Source organism: Talpa occidentalis, unplaced genomic scaffold (genome assembly GCF_014898055.3).
Source record: "Talpa occidentalis isolate TD23 unplaced genomic scaffold, MPIMG_talOcc4v2.1 talOcc4.5, whole genome shotgun sequence".
Lineage (NCBI taxonomy): Eukaryota > Metazoa > Chordata > Mammalia > Eulipotyphla > Talpidae > Talpa > Talpa occidentalis.
In genome coordinates, this window is record NW_023604861.1 from 51,639,980 (window position 1) to 51,663,192 (window position 23,213).

Below are 23,213 nucleotides of genomic sequence, written 5' to 3' on the forward strand. Positions count from 1 at the left end.
TGCTGAAGGACACTGTTATTAGGGGCCCTCCACACCCTACTCTGCAATGTGTGGTTGGAAGAAAGGAGATGAATAAAAAAAGAGCAAAACACAAAGCCCAAATATTTTTCTATGTTTCCCCACATTCTGGAGAAACAACATTTGTTGACTAATAAAACATTCTCTAAAAGACCCGCTTAGCATAATAAAACACAAATTATTGACTATCATTTTTTTCTTTCAGCCTCGATCATAAAAGTGTTTGGGTTGAGAGGCACAGGAGAAATAGAGCTGTGTCTGCCTTGAGACTTCTCCCATGCCCTGGCCTCCTGAATATATTTCTGGTGTTTCCCAGGAGCTCAGTGATTTGCACCACACAGCCTTGCTGCCCCTAGGCCAAACGTCGGCAGATCCCATCACCTTCTCCCATTTCTAGCATTCTGGAAGCTTGCTTTGTGCACTGAACTCGAAGAATCACTCTGACTGCCCCCAAATAAATTTACATGACTCATCTTTCTCAGTTTAAGATGTGTGCTATGCATGGAAGTGTTTTGTTAATGCTTAGTATGACACAAAAGCTGTTTCTGTGTTTTCCCGTCATCCATTTCTACTGTCTTGAGCTCAGCATCTCTGTGTGGTGATGAGAGGTACCATGCAAGGCACAGATGGGGTGGGAACGGAGGAAGGTTTCTCTGGGGCTCAGAACTCGCTGTGCCATATGCCGTTCTCTCTCCTTCTGAATTCTGTCAAGCACACTGGTCACTGGCTGGCACCAAGTAACAAAGACCGAGAGGCTTTAATCAGTTGAATGTCTTCAGTTTATAGCTATTTCAGTAACTTCTTAGTGTAACAAAGGCAAGTGTCAATTTTAGTTAGGTATTTGGGGAAAAATCCTGTCTCTCTACCATAAATTAATCTTTCCAGAAATTCAGGGCGAGCCCCCTCAAAAGTAGGCACTTTGAACTAGCCTGTTTTGTATAATACAGAGATGATTTTAAAACCCTGAAAGATTAAGATATAGTTTTATTATCTGTCAGTCTTCATTTCCTCCAGTATCCCAGTGAGGACTAACATTCATTATATATCTCAGCACATCTTAAATTACAGATTTTCTTACTTTTTTATTTTAAGCATAAATAAAATTTATTACCACCAGAGCAGCAGTGAAATCTGGCTTTTTATACACTGAAACCTGTATACAGTGAAAGAAATTTTGTTCTTTTGCTTTCTTGTAGCTATTCAAAACCTCCACTCCTGTTTTTGGTCTCTTGTTCCTTCTTGTATCTTCCTATAATTTTCTTCCTTTTTAGTTTATGCTAAAATATAATAAAATATCCCCTTTTTAAAATTTTAATATTCTTGCCTTTTATACTTTCTTCCAGATGAATTCTCTTCTGACAAATTTTAAAGATTTACTTTTAAGATTCAAAAGGGACCCTGCTCTTGTCATGCTAAGATTATTAACATGACAAGAGTATTTTCCAGGCAAGAGAGACAAAGTAACCCTTACTGGATATCTCCCTACAGCATGGGGACCTTAAGTGGGCTCACCCTTATTATTATAGTAGTAGCTGTATTGACCAATTGTGACTAGTCTTATTGAGTAAAAATGGTCTTTTGTGGGAAGAGGCAGCCCTCTTCCCAGTGTCTGCTTTCAGACATAAGTGAGGTGTCTGGTGTCCCAGATGATCTTACTTTATAGAGTCTAAAAAATAATCTGAAGTTTAGACATTGACAAAAGGAATGACTGGAAGTTCTTTGTGTGCTTGTCCTTTTATTGTCTGGATTATTTTACAATTAGTAGATTTTTGCCACTGGTAGATTTTACAGCAAGAAGATTTTTGTCCGATAGAGTTGCAAATAATTTCTGTCCATACTCCCCCAAATTACAGTTTATTGCTTTTTGTAACATTAATGAGTTTTCTGTCTAACCCAGCACTAAGCATGGCCTATCAGTTCTAGCCTCTCCAATGCTCTTTGGATTGGGCTTTATATCTTTTTAATGCCTTTTTAATAAATTAAATAAAATATTTGACACATTCATTTTAAACCTGTATGAGAATCATAATTTTATCTTTTTGAAACATACTTTATCATTTCATGCCATTATGAATTCGATACCCATCAATTTATCTAGGTATCCCCAAAGCTATTTATGTTTATTCCTTTTTTTCTAAACTCATGTTTCATTTTCGTGTAAGTTTTAATTATTTTATTGCTGCATTATCTCCTTAAATTTTAAAGTAATGTTCCAAATTATTTTTTCTGATATTGTGCTATCAAATCCATATCATAAATGACATCAAGTAAAATCTTTACTGTTAAAAAAAGTTAGTTTGACACTCTAAAGAACCACCACTTTCCCTTAATTGCTTTTCTCTAGGCTTTCCCTGGCTATGATATGTCTTTCTGGACATCAAATGAAAAGAACTTTCTTTTGGGCACAATCAGAAAAAAAATTTTTAGAGAATAAAAGAACAGAAGAGTTGTCAAGCTGTACCAGGTAATTCAACACACTTAATTTGATCTAATCTTCACAGCACTCTGGTAAATTTTCTGTACTATCACCATTTAAAGACCAAGTAAGTGAGACCCAAGCCTGTACTCTAGATCCAATCCTACATTCACCCAAAGTCCTTGTACTTTTTATTATACAATATCACTTATGCTAATTTCATGTTCTCGTTGTAATTATTGCGGGTTCACCAAGATGATGAGCCCTTGTGTGGACTGAACGATGTGCTGATTATCACGACTGGTGCCAGAATCATAGAAGGGAAAGAATTGTATTTTCAGATTTGATAGACACTGTTAACAGCAAGCTTTGCTTTTCCTTTCTTGTTTTCATGTTGATCTATTTTGATCTGTACTGAGCCTTCATTGGCACATACATGGGCTGGAGGATTGCAGCAATGAGAAGGATCTATGCAATGGTAGATGACTGGGCACTGGCAGTTGTGGGCAAATTGAAACCAAGTAGTCCAATGAAGAAATTGACTCCTCCATGGGAAAGTTGTTGAAAACAGAATGGAATGATTATTAAATATTGCAAGATGTATGAAATAGTAACCAAAAATTGCATCATCTATATTCACTCTTTATTTTTCAAATAAGGAATATGTAAGTGGCCATTATTTTACTTTTTAGAATTTTTTTTTTTTTTTAAACCAAGGTAACATTAGTTTACAGCATATGACTTAGGGGGTTGGTTCACATCAGTTGTATGTTACTATACCACACACACTGCCTAAGCATCCAGTCCTCCACTATAGTCCATTGCCCCCTCCACTTTTTTAAAAAGATTATTTATGCATACAAGAATTGGGGTGCAGGCTAGAGGTATGAGGGGTGAGAGGATTCACCAGAGACAGAATGGGGAACTGAACAGGCAGACTGACTGAAATACAATGCTGAGGGGAGCAGTGGGCGAGACAGGAGAGGCCTGCTGCATCATGTGGGACCCTTGCCAGCAGGCCAGGATCAAACCAGCTCTGCAGAGGTTGTGAACAGCTTCACAGCGTGGCGCTCAACCGCCTGCACCACCAGGGAAGCCCCCCGCCCCCACATCTTTTAATTCATGCATCTGTTGTTATACACTGAGGTGGTTTCTCTAGCTTGGTTCTTTCAAATAATGCTGCAATAAATGTAGGAATGCATATATCCCTTCAAATTTGGGAAGACATGTAGGAGTAGAATTGCTGTATCACATGGCAGATCTATTTTTAATATTCTGACTAGTGTAATGGTGAACAGGCTGGACTCTCTAATCACTATTCTAAATTACCTGTGACCTTAATTTGCCATCTGATTGGGCACTTGTATTATTTTAATTTCCCTTTCATTGGAAACAGTCTTTATTTGCTAAAAGAGCCCCTAAAGCCTTAAATCCTGGTACTTTAATTTGGTTGCTTTGACAACATCTAAGTAAAAGATATTACCCTCAAAGGACTATGGTGGGTGATTACTAGTTTTTTGGTGGTGGGGAAGGTATGATGACATAATTTTGTAGAGATGTGAACCTATGTACCTAAAACATACACATGCATACATTTATGGAATTAACAATGAGAGGAAACCAGATATTAAATTGTGACAAAAACAAAATTTCATGTATATACTTCAGTATTTATGGTTTTAAATAACTCAAATGCAATTCCTGAGCCAAATGTCCATTGAAAGCACATTTTGTGCTCTCCACTAAATTTTATTTCCTGAGTTAAAAATTTACTTCTGTGCTAAGGACAATAAAGAACAGATAATGTGCAAATTTCCTTCTTTCAGAGAATGTGAATAGATGAAGATATGTTTCTAATTTTCAGTATGAATGTGCTTCTTTCCAAGACTCTTTTTTTAAATAAAGATTTATTTATTTATGCATACAAGAGCTGGGGTACAGGCCTGAGGTGTGGGGGGCAAGAGGATTTACCAGAGACAGATTTACCAGAGACAGATTTACCAGAACAGGCGGATTGACTGAAATACACTGCTGAGGGGAGCAGCGGGTGAGACAGAAGAGGTCTGCTGTGCTATATGGGTCTCCTCCCAGGCCAGGGATGGAACTCATGCTGCAGTGGCTGCGGATAACTTCATATGTTGCGTCTTAACCCCTTGCGCCACCAGGGAGGCCCATCCAAGACTCTTCCTAGTTGTTAAAAACATTGCAGCTATGCTTTGAGAAGATATTCCAGGCAAAATATTTCTATGAGATTCATGGAAGAGGAAAATGATGAATCATCTCAATTCCATTGTGGAAATGATTTTTCTCTACCTTTACTTGCACTGCAGAAGTGAACTCTACACTTGCTGCACACTATATTTTACCTTGTATTTAAGAGAAGAGAAAAGATGCTGCTACTTATTTCTCAAAATAGCACTGTTGCATCTCCTGGATTCCCCTCCCTAACAGAATTTCAGCCCAGTCTGAAATGAAGGTCAAACCAAGTACCAGCGATATTTCAGTCTAAGACAGATAATCACATCAGCTATTCTGGTTATGAAAAAATTTTGTGTGAAATCACTTAAATCTTGTACTCAAAAGGAAGCCTAGTAGTTGCCATCAGGTATTTAGGAACTATTTTATTGCTATCTTAGGAGGATTAATATCATAAGTTTTACTATCTTAAAAATCTTCAGCTAATTAATAAAAACACACTAATGTAAATTACTTAACACCAACAAAATATAAGACTCCTGCAGGAGACATGGGGGATTATTTCTAGATCCTGGCAACTGACTAAAATCCTGAAGTCCATAAATGGAAGAGGCCAAAGGGAGCTATTGACCATGATTTCTTTCTTTTCATGAAGATTCATTCACCCAGATTAGCAAGACCAGTCAAATCATAGGCAGGCTTGATTTAGTTAATATTTAAGGACATTTAGTGAATGTTTACTCCACCCAGAGGTACTTCTCTCTGCATGAAGAACACCTCAGCATCCTTTCTGTGGACACCAGGGTCAGGTCTGTGCCTCTGGATTTTATTTATTATCTTTTTAAGATTCATTTATTTATGCATACAAGAACTGGGGTGTAGGCCAGAGGTGTGGGGGTGAGAGGATTCACCAGAGACAGAGTGGGGAGCAGAATAGGCAGATACACTGAAATACACTGCTGAGGAGAGCAGCAGGTGAGGCAGAAGAGGTCTGCTGCACCATGTGGGTAGCTCCCTGACCAGCATTGAACTTAAGCTGCAGTGGCTGGTGATAGCTTGACAGCGCTGTGTCTTTAACCCCTGTGCCACCAGGGAGGCCCTGTGCCTCTGGACTTTATCTCTTGCTTACTTAACTTCGCTAACATCAATTCTGCCTTTCAGTCAAAGAGCTTTCCCACCTTTGGAATATTTACACTTGCTGCTTCTTTGCCTAGAACTTTCACATAGCTGACATTTTCTTTTAAGATGAAGCTTAAAACTCATCTCCCCAGAGAGCTCTTTCCTGGCCAATGGAACTGGATATTCTCCACTCACTACTGCAGTTATTTTAAATTTTTTCTTTTTTTTTTTTTAATGTCTTCATATGAGCTTCCATTATTTAAAATAGTGCTGCTCACTTTGTTACCCATGTGTGCATTGTTTGTTTCCAAAATAGAGTGGAAGTTCCAGAAATAAGGGGTCTTATATGCCTTCCTCTCTGAAGCATCTGGGACTATGCCTGATTCAGAGTATGCATTCAAAAAGGCCTACGATGTTCTTAACAGAAAAAAAAATACATATAACTATGCATGATGATGGGTGTTAACTAGACTCACAGTGATCATTTCACAAGATATGCAATTATAGAATGATGTAACTGAAACTAAGTGAAATGTTATATGTCAATTATTAATAAAACTGTATTTTTGAAGAAAAAATAGATATGGAAATATATTTAGCTCCTTTTTAAAAATATTTATTTATTTATGCATACAAGAGCTATGGTACAGGCCAGAAGTGTGGGGAGTGAGAGGATTCACTAGAGACAGAGCAGGGAACAGAACAGGCAGATTGACTGAAGTACACTGCTGAGGGGAGCAGCAGGCGAGACAGGAGAGGTCTGCTGCACCATGTGGGTTGCTCCCTGGCTGGCCAGGGATCAAACTCATGCTGCATAGGCTGCGGACAGCTTAATAGCTTGTGTCTTAACCCCCTGTGCCACCAGGGAGGCCCTATTTAGCTCTTTTATTTAAAAGAGCTAAAACATACTTGACAAAGCAGAAAGTTGACACTTTCATAAGAAAGCAGGAATATTAATGTAGAGTCCTATTAGGAAAGAATTCTAACTGTGGAATCAGATGCCTTCACTGAAAAAAAGTAACATTTCAACTGTGCCATGAGGTGGGAACATTTTTATATACACATAGGCAAGAAGGATGATTTAAATGTCTTCATGTAGCCTATGGTATAAAATGGTCCAAGATTGGAGGACAGCATGGAGCAAGGTCATGGAAGAAGGTAGCTAAGTTTTGCTTAAGTGGATGAGAGGCTTCAGATGGAAGCTTTGTCTTAGGTCCTAGGTCCAGAATTTTATATCTGGATTATGATTATGGACTGAATTATGTGCCCCCAAAATCCAACGCTGGAGCACTAATCTCCTAGTACCTGAGAACGTGACTGGGGAGAGAGATCTTTAAATCTGAGCTAAAATGGGATCACTAGCATGGGTTCCAATGCAATATCACTATCCTTATGAGATGAGGAGATTAAAACCTAGAGAGATACCAGACATGCACAAGCTTGGAGGAAAGAGAGTATGAGGAACCAGTGAGATGGTTGTATCTAAGGCTAAGGACAGAGTCCTCAGAAGAAGGTAAATCTGTTGACAGGATGATCTGAGACTTTCAGATTTCAGTACTGTGAGGAAATAAATTTCTGTTATTTAAGTCACCAGCCTGTGGTATTTCATGGTGGCAGTCCTAACCAACTAATACATTTACCTTTAGAGTGCTGACTCTTTTGTTTATTTTCTTATCTGCAAGATGTTGATAGCACCTCAGAGATGATAAAAGAATAAACTGAGATGAGTCATTAAAGTTCTTTTAAAAGAATATGTTTAGAGCAAAAAGATATCTTGACAATAATCACAGTAGTTGATAGTTTCTCTTGCTTCTTTCATTTGCTTTTAATAGTAGCAAGAACTAAGGGGTTAGTCTAATTGAATACACTTGTAGCACTGTTAGGTTGACAATCCCAAGGCAATCCCTGGAAGGAAATATCATCTCTCTATTAGAGAAAAGCTTAGAGGACAGTATCTGGGGCAGAAGTCAGATGGAAAAACAAACTCTGATCTATGCTAGTTTTTGTTTCTGCTTTAACGTCTTTCATATGTGCAGCCATCAGCCGTATTTGCACTAATAACATAAGATTGTGTAATTGTCCCTTTATAAATTGTGAGCCTCTTAAGGATTGACTTGCATTCAAATCCCCAGCATCTGTACCTGGTTCAAAGTTGGCATTCAATCAATGGTTGATTGAGTATCAACAAAACATTTGCTTTGCTTCCTCTGACCATTCATTATTATAGGAGAGAGCGTATTGTTGTGAAAAGCTTAATAAAACTCAAACCTAGTCATCTTCCCTTGGAAATTTGAGATGGAAATGATAACCTCATCATTGGTTTTAAGGATTAGACTAAATAATACATGTGAATTACTTAGTACCCCATCTGTTGTTGTTTTTTGGAGTCTGTGGGTTTAGAATGCGGGGTCCTTGGGTTCACTCTGAGAAAGGTTTCATCAGAGCTCCCTTTTCAGCGGCACGTGGCAAGTTCCCCAGGCGAGTTTCTCCCTGAGACAGAGACATCAGTTATATTTAAAGAACAGGTTTATTAGGGAAAGGGATAGAAAAATGAAGGATACTTGCATGGACACAAGCGGGCAAGAAGAGCTGTCCCAGAAGGGACAGATTTGCCAAGAGAGGCCTGCATGGTTGCAGGCGGGCGGCCTTGAGGAGAGCGGCCCCCGTTGAGGGAGGTCAGTGAAGAGAAGCCCCAGCAGGTATAGGTCACCTGCAGACAGGAAGCTGCTGCCCTGCAGAGGACAGAGGTGGTGAAAAGAAGCACATGCATAGGCACAGGTGGGCAGAAGGACTGCTGCCCCAGCCTGTGCAGGGACTGCACTGATATAGTCTTCTGTTTGGGAGGGGCTCACTCCTTGTGAGCCTTCGGGTTAGTTGCTGATTTTGGATAACCATGTAGGATCTGAAAGGGACCAGAGATTCTACAATGGGATTTGGGGTCTGTTGGGCTCAATCTCCATATCTTTACCCTTGGGCCTATGCTCTAGACACTCTCTACAGCAGTCTGATACCTGCTTGGATCTTAGGCTTTACAATCTGGGCATTGGCACTTAAGGATCTTGGTTTCCATAGCTGTGTCAATGGCTATGCTAATCTCTTCTACCCCTACCTCTTTGTGTGAGCCAGGTTTCTGGTCTTGTGGTGCCACCTTTTTCAGTTTTTTTCTATTCCTGTCCTCCATCACCGTCCATGATGAATATTGTATTTTGCTATTGTTTGATATCTGTCTACTCCCTTTGTACCAACGTGATCTGCTATATGTCAGCTCTGCAAGGACAAGGCCTATATTATTATATTTTATCTGCACCATACCTTGTGAAACCAGCACTTTTCATTGATTAGTTGATCTTTTTATCTCACAAGATAGTAATGAGGACTACTGAGAGCTCATTTCTCCCTATAAATAAATCCAAAGGTAATCGGGAGCTCAGAGCATGTTTGGTAAGAAAGCTTTCCTTGATCAAAGACACTTATCAGATTTATAATGGCATCCCATGCTTCTGCTTTCCTTTATGGTTCTTTAATTTCCTATATATAATTTGAGTGAACTAAACCAGACAGCCAGAGCACAGTGAATTTTCTTAATTGCATGCAACCTTTTCACTTATACGTTTTCATCCGTTGAGACAATCCAGAAGATACCCCGGGGTACCTATTTGCTTATTCCTCTAATTAAGCATAACTGTCTATAGCCTAGAATGCTGATCTCAAACAGTATTTTGTTTCTGCAGCAATGACCTCTGTCCAACCCCACAGCACATTCCAGCATTTGCATTGTGCATGGAGGCTGCTGCACTGAGCACGCTCTGGGCTGTCTTTCTGGACAGTCACGTCACTAAGGAAGCCAGGCTCATTCATCATCCCTGCCGGGTGCTTGCAGGGCTGCCTGAAGAGAAAAATATCTGGAAGTAGTCAATGACGAAGCTACAGAAGAGACTCAGTCAGAAGTAAAGGATGGGGAAGAGGCATGGGGGTGGAAATGTAAAAACAGGAACAGAATGCCCAGAAAGACAGGCTCCTGACTCATATTTCTGTTTCTGATGAGAAGGCTTCAGAGGGACAAATCTGGGCCTTCTGGATCCTCAGCCATCTTAGACCACATTTTAAAACACAGCCTGTTACACTAATTGCTCCCAAATTGTTCATACCTTCCCATAGCCACAATCTTAGGTGAGTCTCTCCCAAACTGACTCTGAGCTAGAACATGGGAGGGTGGCAGATAGGACACAGAGACTTGAAAATCTTCATGCAGCGGGGCTTTGACTTGTGACTGTCATGTGAAAAAACTTGGAACAAACTAATGACTCCAGAATGAGAGGCCGCAAAAAGAGAGGCCCTAGTCAACTCAGCTGTTTCCTCCAAAGCCATCTTAAACTAGCCTGCCCAACTGAACTTCTAGGCACATCAGTGAGTTAGCTAAAAAGAGTTCAGCCTGGCTTAGATCAGAAGTACCCAGCTGAGTGCCAGGACTCAGGGCTGACCTGCACTAAGTTTGGGGATGGTTTATTGTACAGCAAAGACAACTGACAAATGCTCTAATTCTTGAATTGTCCATATCAAGAATGATTCCAATTTTGTTTTCTCATGAATGTTTTCAAGGTTCTATTTCAAACATTCTGCTCTAAAATAAGAAAGCAGTTAAAAAATAGGGCAACCTAGTATATTATCACCATTTGATAAGGGCATTTTCCAGAATAGGCTCTCCCTGTGACTTTCAGAGATATTTATGAAGTGGGATGGGGGTAAGGAAAAGTCACTTGCACAAAAAAAGTCTCACCTAAGCACAAAGGCATTTTCAACTCAGAGAATCTTGGAATAGTCTAGCTTGGTGGATCTGTGATGGACATTTTCACTGTTACAGGAAAATCAACCCCAACTCTTGTCTCTTGAATATGTTCAAAGAAACAAACACCATTTCAAATCCTGGATCCTTTCTCAAGCTACAATAGTTTTAAAATTGAGTGGAGGTTGTGAATGTGGATAAAAACAAGGAAAATATAATATTTTGTTGTTTGCTTCTAGGATTTATTCATTCAACTCATTTGTCTGTTCAGCAAGTATTTTGTGAGCCTTTCCAATCTGCCAGGTTCTGTGCTGATTTAAAATACCTGCTCTAAATGCACAGGGTGGGAAGAGTAAATAGCTATTAATTTCCATGACATTTGCAGGAAACTGTTCACTGCTGGCAAGTAACTTCACTGTGTCCTCTGCCTTTCTGAGGAGCCACCTGAACGTCACAATTACATCATAAGGACCTACTGCACTTTTGGGAGAATATTCCTTCCTCCAAAGGAAGCAGTAAATCCTGAATAAGGAAGGCTGATCAGGGACTTTCTCTCTACCTAATATTGGTATTCATGTAAAATATGATGATGGTAAGAATCAGCACTTGGAGAGTGTTTATTGTGAGGCATGACACTGTTCCAACACTTAACCTCTACTAAAGTTGACCAAAGTACCTTTGCTCAATGAAACCATGTGAACAGCACATTCACCAGCAAGAGCTGCAAGGAGGAGGCACACAGGGCATCACTGGAATTTCTGTGGATAAAGAACAGGGACTCTGAAATGTGCTGCTCCTCAGAAAGTTGCTCCAAGTTAGTGTTTAAGAGGTTTAAACAAATATTACATTATCTTCTGGGGCAGTGTGATCCTGAAACCTAATTTAAAGAAACCAAGTTTTTATGTTGTATGTATGAAGTTTTAAAAATATTCTGATAATTCTTATTTAGTAACAAGTGTTAATGTTTTTTCTCATTTTTACCATTTTTTGTTGCTCTATTTCTTCCTATAGATTTGGACTTCTTTTTGACAGCATTTTTCCTTTCACAGAAAACCTCTTTAGCTTTTTTTTTAGTGCAATTAATTCCTTAGGTTTTTTTTTTTTTTTGTAGGAATAAAGATGTTTATTTTGACAACCTTTAAACATACTTTCTTTTTTTAATGTTTTAAAAGAAATGAAAAAGAGGCATCTGCATAGACACAGGGGCAGGAGAGCTGCCTTTAAATATAATTTCACTGGATATGGAATTCTAGATTGATGGATTTTTTTGCTTTTAGCACTTGAAAGATATTCCCGTTTCTGAGAAATCAGCTTTCTATTTAATTTTTGTTTCTTTGAAGATGGTGTACCCTTTATTTTCTGACTGCTTTTAAGATATTTTTTTCTTTATCTTTGATTTTCAGCATTTTGATTATGATGTACCAAGGAGTGATATTCTCTTATTTTTCTTACTTGGGGTTCACTGAACTTCTTGGGTATACAGCTTCATGTATTTAACCAATTTGGGAAAATTTTGGCCATTATGTCTTCAAAATATTTCCTTTCTATTTTCTCTCTCATTTTCCTCTAGGATTCAAATGAAATGTATGATGGCATATTTGCTATCTTTCCTCATATCTCATATCATATATATGTTTTATTTGTTGATGTTTTCTTATCTTTGCACATTTCAGTTTGGGTAATTTTCACTTATCAAACTCCAAGTTACTAAATTTACCATAAATGAGTTCTACATTAATTTTTCTAAAATTTGTATTTAGGTCTTTTTAAAAATATTTGCTCTTTGAAAATTCCTTTCAGAGCATCATGTTCACTTTTTCTACTATGTATTTTAGCATTTTATTAGTTGTATTAGTTATTATTAAGTCCTACCTGATAATTGCAACATATTGGCAATCATTCAGTCTGTTTCTATTAATTGTTTCCTCTCCTGACCAGTTTTCACACTTTCTTGCTTCTAAATGTGTCTTATTTTTTTTGTATACTCCACACTATGTATAAAAGAAAAGTTGTATATGACATTTACCCTCAGAAAAGAGCATTTACCCTTACAAAAAGATTTGTAAATTAACTGGCTTTCCCTTGCTGTTAGCCATGTATATGTATATATCCCACAACCTCCTGGTAGATATGGGGAGACTATTTCTCATGTAAAAGACAAAAACTGGCAGTATATTTTTTGAGTAACGAATGAATGACTGGATGAATGCAAAAGCTACTAGAATGTATGAGAGGGAGGGGTTGTGCAAGATCAATTAAATGGTGGTTAACTTGTATCTGGGCTTTGCAGATGCTTTGGTTGAATGCAGTCTATCACATTTTCAAATATTTTCAAGGCAGCATTTGGACTCTCCCTTCCGATAGACTTGGGTCTGAACACTGGCAGAGCTCAAATGATCATTTTCTATTTTATAGGCCAATCATTAGCTTTTTGGTTTGCTGGTAGGTCTCTTTTCTCTCTATCTTTTTGCCCCTCCTTTTACCCTGCTGTATGCCCATGCCCTTGGAAGAACACTATACTATGCTCAGTGAAGGTCTAGAATGCCTCAGAGGGCTTCTCTCTCCACCCTGCCCTTCCCTGCCCTATACTTTCATTAAGTACTCCCATTCATACATTTTGGACATTTATGGCATAAATCTATGGAAAGATGCTTCAGTGTCTTCAGACCTCTTTTTGTGAGAAATCAGCTTTTTACTTAATTTTTGTTTCTTTGAAGATAGAGAATTCTGAGATTTTTAATCCCCACACAGTCATTAACACTTTGTTAAATTTCCACCTGTCCTCTACGATCTCCTTCTAGGACGGATTGTGCTCCTTCTTATTTTCCTGCCAACAAGGAAAATAGCCATGTTTTACTTCTCCTCTAGGAACTCTCTTCTCCTACAAGAGTTTGCCTCTTTATGGAATATAGATAATTTAGGTTTTTTTATTCACACACAGTCATTTGGTGATTTTTTTTTAAAATAAAACCTCTGATTTCATAGATTAACTGGCTTTCCCTTGCTGTTAGCCAAATATATGTATATATCCCACAACCTCCTGGTAGATATGGGGAGACTATTTCGCACATAAAAGACAAAAACTTGCAGTATATTTTTTAAGTAACTAATGAATGAATGACTGGATGAATGCATAAATGAGCTAATTGAGGAAATAAGAAAAGAGTACATAGTTCCCCAAATCAGCATTTTAAAATAGAAAATATGCTTCTATTGTAAGATCTTCCCTTAAAATACAAAGTATCATTAAGTGTGTCAGGGTCATCCATTACCCTATTATCCCACAGGACCATCCCTTTAGTCTGCCTGTCATGCCTATTCCAGAGTCTTTCTCTGAGAATTTTATTTCCCCCCCAGGCAAGCCCTGAGCACATAATAACACCCTGGAAGGAACACCTCCAACACAACAGAAAAATATTTATGTGTTCAACCCTAGGATAGTTATGCATTTATTTGTTAAATGTGTGCTTGTAAACTAGGTTCATCTCTGTTTTTAATATTCACCAACTGTTCTATAATGTAGCAATGATTATTCCCATTCTGTATTGAGGAAAGTGAGATGCAGAGAGCTAGTATGAGGTATAGCTGCAATTTGAATCTGTGTTACTTTTTCTGAAACATGAATCTCAAGTTATTCTAAATTTATTTCTTTAAATTTAGCTAATGTTTCAAAAATATAAATAAGCACTGTCCAATTTGATCCATGGAGATAATCCTGTGAAATAATTTGTGCAAATATTATTTTATTTTACAGAAGAAGAGCTTAAGGCTACACTGACATTAAATAATATATTCAAGCCCTGCACCCTGGGGGTTTCTGATCCCAAGTGAATTGTTTTCTTTAATACATCTCACTATCCTCATGTTCTCTTGTTTAAAGCTGTGAATGATGACAAAATGCTGCAAAGTAACCCTACCCCAAACTCTGTTGTCCTCAATGAACCAGTGGTAACAAATACCCTTTTTATTAAACCATTTTCATAGTCCAGAAACATTTACCAATTAAAAATCTACACCATGGTACAAGTCAAATAGCTAAAATATAGTCTTTATTATTATATTATTCAGCTAGAGGAAATGTAATTGTATTCGGACAAAACTTATTAACCTCAACATTTTTTTCTCAAAATTTGTTATTTTATCACGTGCAAGGTTGAAAAATGCCAAACATCATATTAAGATAGCTGCAAGCAATTAGAATGCAAAGGTCACCATCCTACTCAGATTTAAAGCATGGTTCCAGCAATTTCCTCATCTGTTTCACTGGGACTTTTATTCAGCACTGAAAAAGCCATTCATTTTGTAAAGGTTAATTTGCAACTCCTGATTTGATGAAGTGCTTTGCCTATATCATCTGCATTTTAACATTGTATCCATGTCAGTCAAATCCTTTTCCCTGATCAGAGCTGGCCTCCCCCTGTCAGAAGTGAGTCCACCTTTTTTCTTCTTTGGCCCTCCCCTCCCACACAGTTCCACACAGATTTACAGCACCCAGATTATGTCCCCTACCTTTCTGACTTGATGGGGAGATAGAATGGTTGCTTTTCATCTCATGAATTCACTTTTGAGCAGTTGCCTTCCAAATTCCCACAAATTAATGATTTAATATAATTATGAACTTCTGTTCATAAATTTTGGTGGTCCAAAAAAAAAAAAAAAGCAATTTTCTTTCTTTTTTAACAAGACCATTTTTACTTTGGTTTCCTATTCCAGAATCATCACAGTCATTCCAGGGTCTTTCTTGTATACTTAATGTTGCTTCTAGATATGTAAATTAGATCTAAGAGGTGTTATAGTACTGGGGGAGGAAAGACTTCCTCTATATTACCAGCTTGTGATAATCGTCTACATTTTTATACATTCCTTGGCAATCCAGCCATGCAGGAGACTGGTACTACCTGCTCATCCAATTCAAGGTCTCTAGATGGCTACCTGTTCTGCCATTGCCACTTTGTTCTTGGTTTCACCAAAAATGATGCGCTTCTCTTCACAAGGGTTTTATTTTTTTTTTGAATTGTTTATTTTTTTTTTTTTAAGATTTATTTATCTATGCACTCAAGAACTAGGCTGTAGACTATAGGTGTGTGGGGTTGTGGGTCTGCTACTCCTAAGAGACCTGCTCAGCCACCATTTTGTTACCTACAGTTTTATACCCTAAGCAAGGTCAAAATGACCTGCTCAGTTAGGTACAGGAGCCCAACCCTGCAAGGTGCCTTTCAAATCAAACAAGAGCACAAAGCTGGATCAGGCTGGGAAGGCTATGCATCAACATGTATGACCAGGAACACCTGCTCCCCACCCCCTCCCTGGACCCCAGGACCGTTGTATAACAAGGGATCCCAGAAGCTGATCAGTGGAATGTCTTGTTGATAAGATTAAAAACGTGGCTGGGGATCTAGAGCTTGATCTCAATTACAATATCAAGTCATCAAACAGATGAGAAGTGCCTGGAGGGCAGACGCACAAGCCCTGATACTATAGATGACAGAGCAATTTTTCTAGTCTCACCCCTCCCTTTTCTTTGTCCTCCTTCCTCTCAACTGATCAATAAAAAGGTCAGGATCTTGCTCTTCAGCAGCATACTGCATTATGTAGCCTGCTCTACAATGCCCATTTCTTTATCAGTGTGGTGTTGCCCAATGCAACAGGGCCTGAGAGGATTCACCAGAGAGAGTGGAGAACAGAACAGGCGGATATACCGAAATATACTTGTAGGGTAAAGTAAAAGTATTAGGCTTTTCTGCCTCCCGCCATTAGGATAGATGACAGATCTGCAGTCCTGAATGCATGCCTGATGGCAGGCACCTGGAATAGGGTGTGGGCCTGTATAGATGGATTCACCTGGGCTAAGACTGGATTCTCAAGGGTGGCATCACGGAGACGCCAGCAGAAGCTGAGAAGAAGAAGAGAAGCAGAGAGAATGCCAGAGAGCCCAGATAGAGTGAAGATTTGCTGGGGACTGGGAGGACTGCCAGCCTCCCAGCCCCCCAGCACCCCTGCCTGCCATATGCCTGGTAAATCTAAATAAAGGACCTGCAAAAGTCACTGAGGGCCCCAGGACTCCTCCTTTACCCAGTCTGCTGGATCAGAAAACATGCTCAGTGCCCTGTCCTGCCACTACACACTGCTGAGGGGAGCAGCGGGCAAGATAAGAGAGGTCTGCTGCACCATGTGGGTTGCTCCCTGGCCAGCTGGGGATTGAACTCGTGCTGCAATGGCTGGAGATAGCTTGATAACACTGTCTAACCCCTGTACCACCAGGGATGCCCATCACAAGGGTTTTTGTAGGGGGTTTGTTTCAAGTCTGTCTCAGGATTACTAGCCCAAGCTCAGACAGATATTTGTACTGTATTAAAGTTTATTGCTGAGAGCCCAGGGCCCAGGGCTCACCATGTGGATGGTATCATTTGATCCCCTGAACTATCCTACTCCTGCCATGGTATATAGAATGGACATTTACCACATTCTACCTGTCCAGCATTGAAACCCTCTACTGATTTGGGGGAAATCCTCCACAGGGTGGATGTTTGGAGAGTAGCAGTTTTGTTTTTTTCCCCCCCCCTCCCTTTACACAGGATGAAAGAGGAAGTTCATCCCACTCCACAACCAGCACAAGAGCACTAACCTGGCCTTGGCCCTCTGGGTACTTCCTTAGCACAATCATGATTCCTGCTGTCTTCTCTTTCCTGACTTTGGTCAATTGTTCCTGTATGTAATTCTCGAAGTTTCCATTAATTCTGTGAGTCACCTGTTAATCTAATATATTTCCTTTTTCTATTTAAATTGCTCAAATCTGTTCTTGTTATTTAATCTATAATCCAAACTATTATTGGGTAGACCAAAAGATGCCTGCAGAAGGTGATGCCTGGGCAGATGGGCCTGAATCAGCCTCAGAGACTTCTAGCCCAGGGTTTGGAGAGTAGTCGAATACTTTTAAAGCCAAACATTCACAGCAGGGATTATTGGCACACCTGAAGGGCCTTGCTGCTGAGACAAGGACCTGCCTCAGTTAATACCTGAAAACTGGATAAGAATAAATACCCATCAAATATTGACAGTGTTGAGCAATGACAACACCTGGTAAGCACACACTCCCCCCATGACTCACGATTATAGGCACCTTGTCATTTAGGTGAAAGTCTAGAGGAAAAGTTTAGTGGGAGACCTTAAAAGAATGTGGGCTTAAATAGAAATTAAGTTCAGTTATGACTTAATTAAATTAGATTTCTTATATACTTGAACTTGTTATTTAATGACACATATACTAGTAAGAGTAAAGCCAATTCAATTCACCAGAGAAAGGAGAAGAGATAGTTTATGTACTCTAACCTTTTCCTTTCGTATTTATTTATAATTTCAACCTGCCTACTCGCACAAGGGATTTGAAGCAGCTGAGGCTTACTTGACATTCTAATGAGGCAGGAGCCCGATGAATCACCGTGCCTGCCCGCAGCGCTGTTCATTAGAGGCTGGATGGAGGCGCTGGGCTGCTTGGGGCAGGCCCAGCCTGACGGGGCCATTAAGCAGCTCGGCAGCTGCTCACCCACTCATTAGAGCCAGGCTGCAGCTACAGAAACAGAAACTGTCCCGGGTCCAGAGAGTTTCATCTCTCAGGACCTTCTCCTTAAGGCTTTATGTCAATGGAATGGAGTTCATTACCTTTCCAAATCACCAGCCTGGTCTGCTAGTGATAATAGGGGCTTTCAATCATCCAAGGGGGATGTGAAGGCCCATCAGGCAGGCTTTACATAAACAAACGGATTTTACACAGGACTCCTTCCTGTTAAAGTGATGCTGGAACTCACTGGGAAGGAAATCTACTGCATGTGATGCTGAAGGTGAGCTGGAGATGGTGCAAGGTGTATGGACGTATCTGTGAACAGGCTTCTAGGCGACAATAAACGTGGAACAGTGATCGTTTGTGCCTCCCATTAAACAGAATTTCAGATGCCCGCGAGCATTCCGCCTGCTCCATAAGCTCTAGTCGAAATTTCTTTGCCATCCCATCCGTGTTAAGCTCCATGACCTGGCAAGATTTTAGGAATTCCTGTGGCCTGTAGTCTCAGAATTTCCTCAGCCCACCCTCCTGCAGGTATACGTGCTGTGATCAGTTCACGAAGACTCCAACATCGAATGAGACTTAGAAATTGGCCCGTTTACCACTTTACAGGAGACATCCAATCTCATCAAGCATCTTGGGATTCTATAAACTTTACTGGCGGTTTTTATTATTCAGCACATAGCATGCTTCTTTCTCCCCGTTCGCTTCTCTCTTCACCCCCTCACTCCCGCATTCTTTTTCCTTTCTCTCCTTAGGAGAATATATCCCAAAAAGGTGGGTCTCTCTCTAAAAACGATTATTTTACTAGCTGCCAAGAGATAAAATTTTCTCCATCTTGGCACACAGAGAAGAGTCACTTAATCCATTCTATATCAAAGAGCTGCGGGCCTCCCCGGTGGCGCAGCGGTTGAGCGCTGGGTCGCGAAGCTGCCCTCAGCCTCTGCAGCGCTGGTTCGATCCCCGGCTGCTCCCCTGCCACAGGAGGAGGGTCCTGCATGGCATGCAGACCTCTCCTACCGCCCGCTGCTCCCCTCAGCAGTGTACTTCGGTCCTTCTGCCTGCTCTGCTCCCCGCTCTGGCTCTGGTGAATTCTCTCACCCTCCCGCGCTTCTGACAGTACCCAGTGCTTGTATAAATAAATAAATAAAAAAGTACTTCTAAAAAAAAAAGAGTGGCTATGATTTTCATTTCACTTAAACAACAGCAAAAAATAACAAGACTCAAAAAGTCCCGACTCACATTTCAAAACGACAGTATTCATTTTAATTTTGTGATTATAATATGTTTACCAGTTAACAACCCATGTTGGTACTGGGCTAGTTTTTTGTGGCTGCTATGAAAAATTGTCAGAAAGTGGCTTGGGCCTCCCTGTTGGTGCAAGGGGTTAAGTGTCAGCACTATGAAGCTATCTGCAGCTACTGCAGCACCAGTTCCATCCCCCGCTAATGAGGTGACCCACATGGTGCAGCAGACCTCTTCTGTCTCACCTGTTCCCTTCAGCAGTGTATTTCAGTAGATCCACCTGTTCTGCTTCCCACTCTGTCTCTGGTGAATCTTAACGCCCCCCACCCCCACCCCTACACACCTCTGGCCTATACCCCAGCTCTTGTATGCATACATAAATAAATCTTTTTTTAAAAATGAAATAAAACAAAATAAATTTTTCAAAAAAGGGAGAAAGTTAGCAGCTTAAATAAATTTATAATCTGAAAATTTTGGATTCAAGATCTCACTGTGCTAAAAACTAGATGTCAGTGGAACTGATTGCCTTTCTAGGGGTATTCTCAGGAAAAATCCATTTCCTTGCCTTTTGTAGATTCTGCAGGGTGCCCAGATAGATTTCTTAGCCCCTGGTTACCTTCCTCTTCAAATCCAGCAACGCTGCCTCTTCCTGACCTCTGTAGTCATATCTCCCTCTGTTTTTCTCTGCTTCCCTCTCTCACCTTTACAAATGTTGTGATTATATCAGACCTATAATGATAACCCAAGTTGATATTCCTATATTGAGGCCAGCTGATTAGCCATCTTAGTTCTCTCTTCAGCCATCTTAGTTCTCTCTAATTCTTCTCTGCCTTACAACTTAACACATTCTCAGGACCCAGCGATAAGTACATGGATATATTTGGGGGGGGGATAATGTGGAATGGGGGTGTTGTGTTACAACAAAGTCTCTTAGTGTTATTAGATTAAGATGTAAAAAATTAATGCAGCACCAGTAATAAGCGCAAACTTAACTTCTTAGTAATGCCTCATTTGAAATCTCAGATAAGTAAATGCCAAGATCCAAGGGTCCATGAGCTCTAATTAAAATTTTTGTTATGAGTATTTCTCAAAGATATTTCTCTATGCAGTGGCAATGATCCTTAACCCTGATTTGTGGTGGAGCAAGTCAAGAGTTCCAAGATCAAATTAAGTTTGGGAAACATAAAATCATTTGTCCTTCTCCGCCACTGATATAGCACATTAGCATCTCAAAGCTTTTCCCTACCCACTCACACACACATTGCCCAAGAAAATTTTAACTTTGCTTGGCCCAGCAGATTTATTTCTCCACTATTTGAATGTTGAACTTTTATTTTCAATAGATTGCCTATTAATATCCTAGTTCTGGAAATAAGGAAAATACCTTAACTGGGAGGATAAAGGGAGTGACAGTGAAAAACAAAACATCGCTGGAAAAATGGAAAGGTTACCCCAATGAAAAGTGGCCCCCTACACTGCATCTAAAGACAATCAAGATAATCAGCCATAAATGATCTAAGATGGACTTTGAAAGTTAAAAATATGTCACAGTAATTAGTGGTAGTACTCTGGCTAAGGAATTAAGGTCAGTGCTTTACATTTACTGTTAAAGAAGTAAAGTACAAGGGAAAAAGTGATGAGATGGTAATGTATCTTTTGCCCTTTTCTAAGGAAAGGTTTGGGGAGATTTCTGCTAGAAAATTGTCTTTCAAATAAGAAGTCAGAGGTAATTAGATCAAAAGGTGGTAAATAAACAAAGCAATCTGGTCCTGCTAGACAAATTAGTTGTAAATAAATCACCAGGGCCAACTTGACATATCCCCCAAACTAGAAAGTAGTCAAGGAATTCAAATACAAACCGTCATGCAAAAAACTCCTAGCTCTGCACTTCAGGGCAGGGAATTAGCTAATATGTTTCATGACAAGAAATGTTGTAGAGGACTTTTGGCCACTCTAAGCTGGTGAGCTGACAACTTGTCTAATATGGAGGAGGGAAAAGTTGAAATGAGTTGAAGAGAAATGATAACTGGTTTATCCATTAAAATATTATAGAGGTGGAGGGGTACATTAATAGATGAACAAGAAGGGCCTGACTGATATATTTTTTAAATTCTATCGTGAACTTTTTTATACTAAAAGTCTACAGATGTGCTCCTTGAAAGTTTTATAAAGGGTTGGTTTCAAAATAGGGCAAAGATGAAGGATTAACAGCTATCTTAGGAAATGGAATCTTTGATAGCACTGTAGCCTAGGGATTTGTGCAAGACAGATCATATTTTCTATTGCTCTAAATGATATGGAAGAAAAGTACACAGCAAAGTCTTCAACCTTGCATTTGATTAATCTTTCTGAGTGAAATGCCTAGTTCAAGGTAACAAAAGACAATATCTCTCAAAGGTTTTAGAGAACAAAAGGTGAACTTAGAATAAGCTATTTAGCAAACATTTAGTATTGAGTGTCTGCTGTATAAGGATTGCCATTAATAGTTTGGGGGATTTGTATGTGAATAGATATGGTCCCTGATCTCATAAAGGACCATACTCCAGGAGTAGAGATACAATTGTGTTAAGAAATTCTGAGAGTAAATAAATAGCTTCAGTGATGTTGCTGAGATTATGAGCTAGTTTGAGTATAGATTGTGCTTAGAAAGATCTGGTATACGTTTGTGAAATGGGATTTTAGTGCTGTGATCTGGAGGGGTTGATTCAAAAACCCATTCTAGGTGATCATTTCCTAAATCAGACAGCCAAAGTAATAATCCATTACTCTGGCCCACTTCCTAAAAAGCTATTAGGACCCACAGAAAGCTAAAAATTGTATTGTAGTGATGCATATAAACTTGATGCATATAAGCCTTACCTGGAGCATGGACACTGGGACTTATCCTCAAAGATTTCTTTTTAATAGGCCTTGGGTGGAACTTGGTCATAAGTGCATTTTCAAAGCTCTTTGGATGATTTTAATGTTCAGCCAGGGTAGTGAATCAGTGCTCTAAAGAGTTGGACAAATTAGATATCCAACTTTGAGCTGAATTATGTAATTGCTCTAAATTTTGGCCTTCATTTCTGTAAATGCAGTTGATAAGAGCCTTTTGAGAAGTTGTTTTCAGATTAATAATATCCAAAATGTGGGGCCTCCCTGCTGGCACATGGGGTTAAGCACAACATTGTCAAGTTATCTGCAGCCTCTGCAGCACAAGTTTGATCCCCAGCCAGGGAGCTACCACATGGCACAGCAGATCTCCCCTGTCTCACCTGCTGCTCCCCTCACCATACTGCACCTCTGGCCTGTACTCCAGTTCTTGCATGCATACATAATTCTTTAAAAAAAAAAATATCCAAAATGTGAAAGCCACAAAGAGTTTCTGTCACATAATTACACATTAATTCCTGCATCCTTCCTAAGGGAGAATCTAAGGTCAGGGTTTAAGACCCTGACACTGAAGCTGAGGCCTAAGGTCTATCTTGTTGCTGCCACTTGTGAGCTATGTGATCTTGGACAAGTTACCTCTCTGTGTCTCGGTTTCTTCATCTGTAAAACGATAGCAATGCTTATTATGAGGATTAAATAAAAGAAGAATTAAATGTGTTTGACTCAAAGCATATAGCTGAAATCTAATCATAAGGAAATATCAAGAAAATCCTGCAAAATACCTGAAACGTACTCTTCTTAAATGTCAATGGCATGATATAAAACAGAAAAAAATTGAGAAACATTCCAGATTAAAGAGAACTAAAGAAACATAAGAATGGAATGCAAGACATGTTCTTGGATTTCCTTTTGCTATTAAGGAAATTATTATGATAATTTTTACTATCTAAATAGGCCTTTCTACCAGATAACAATACTATAATGATGTTAATTTGCTGAGTTGGTAA

At 39.4% G+C, this 23,213-nt stretch overlaps 1 long non-coding RNA gene across 3 annotated transcripts in view; it reads right to left on the reverse strand.

Moving 5' to 3' along the window:
- Positions 1-18,432, reverse strand: part of LOC129146888 (uncharacterized) — an 81,205-nt gene extending 62,773 nt beyond the window's left edge. For all 3 annotated transcript variants that reach the window (XR_008554234.1, XR_008554233.1, XR_008554235.1), the window contains exons 1-2: positions 18,192-18,432; positions 11,209-11,290 (exon numbers count right to left, since the gene is read on the reverse strand). This is a non-coding gene — a long non-coding RNA (uncharacterized LOC129146888). The remainder of the gene's footprint in view (positions 1-11,208; positions 11,291-18,191) is intronic.
- Between the last annotated feature and the right edge of the window lie 4,781 nt (positions 18,433-23,213).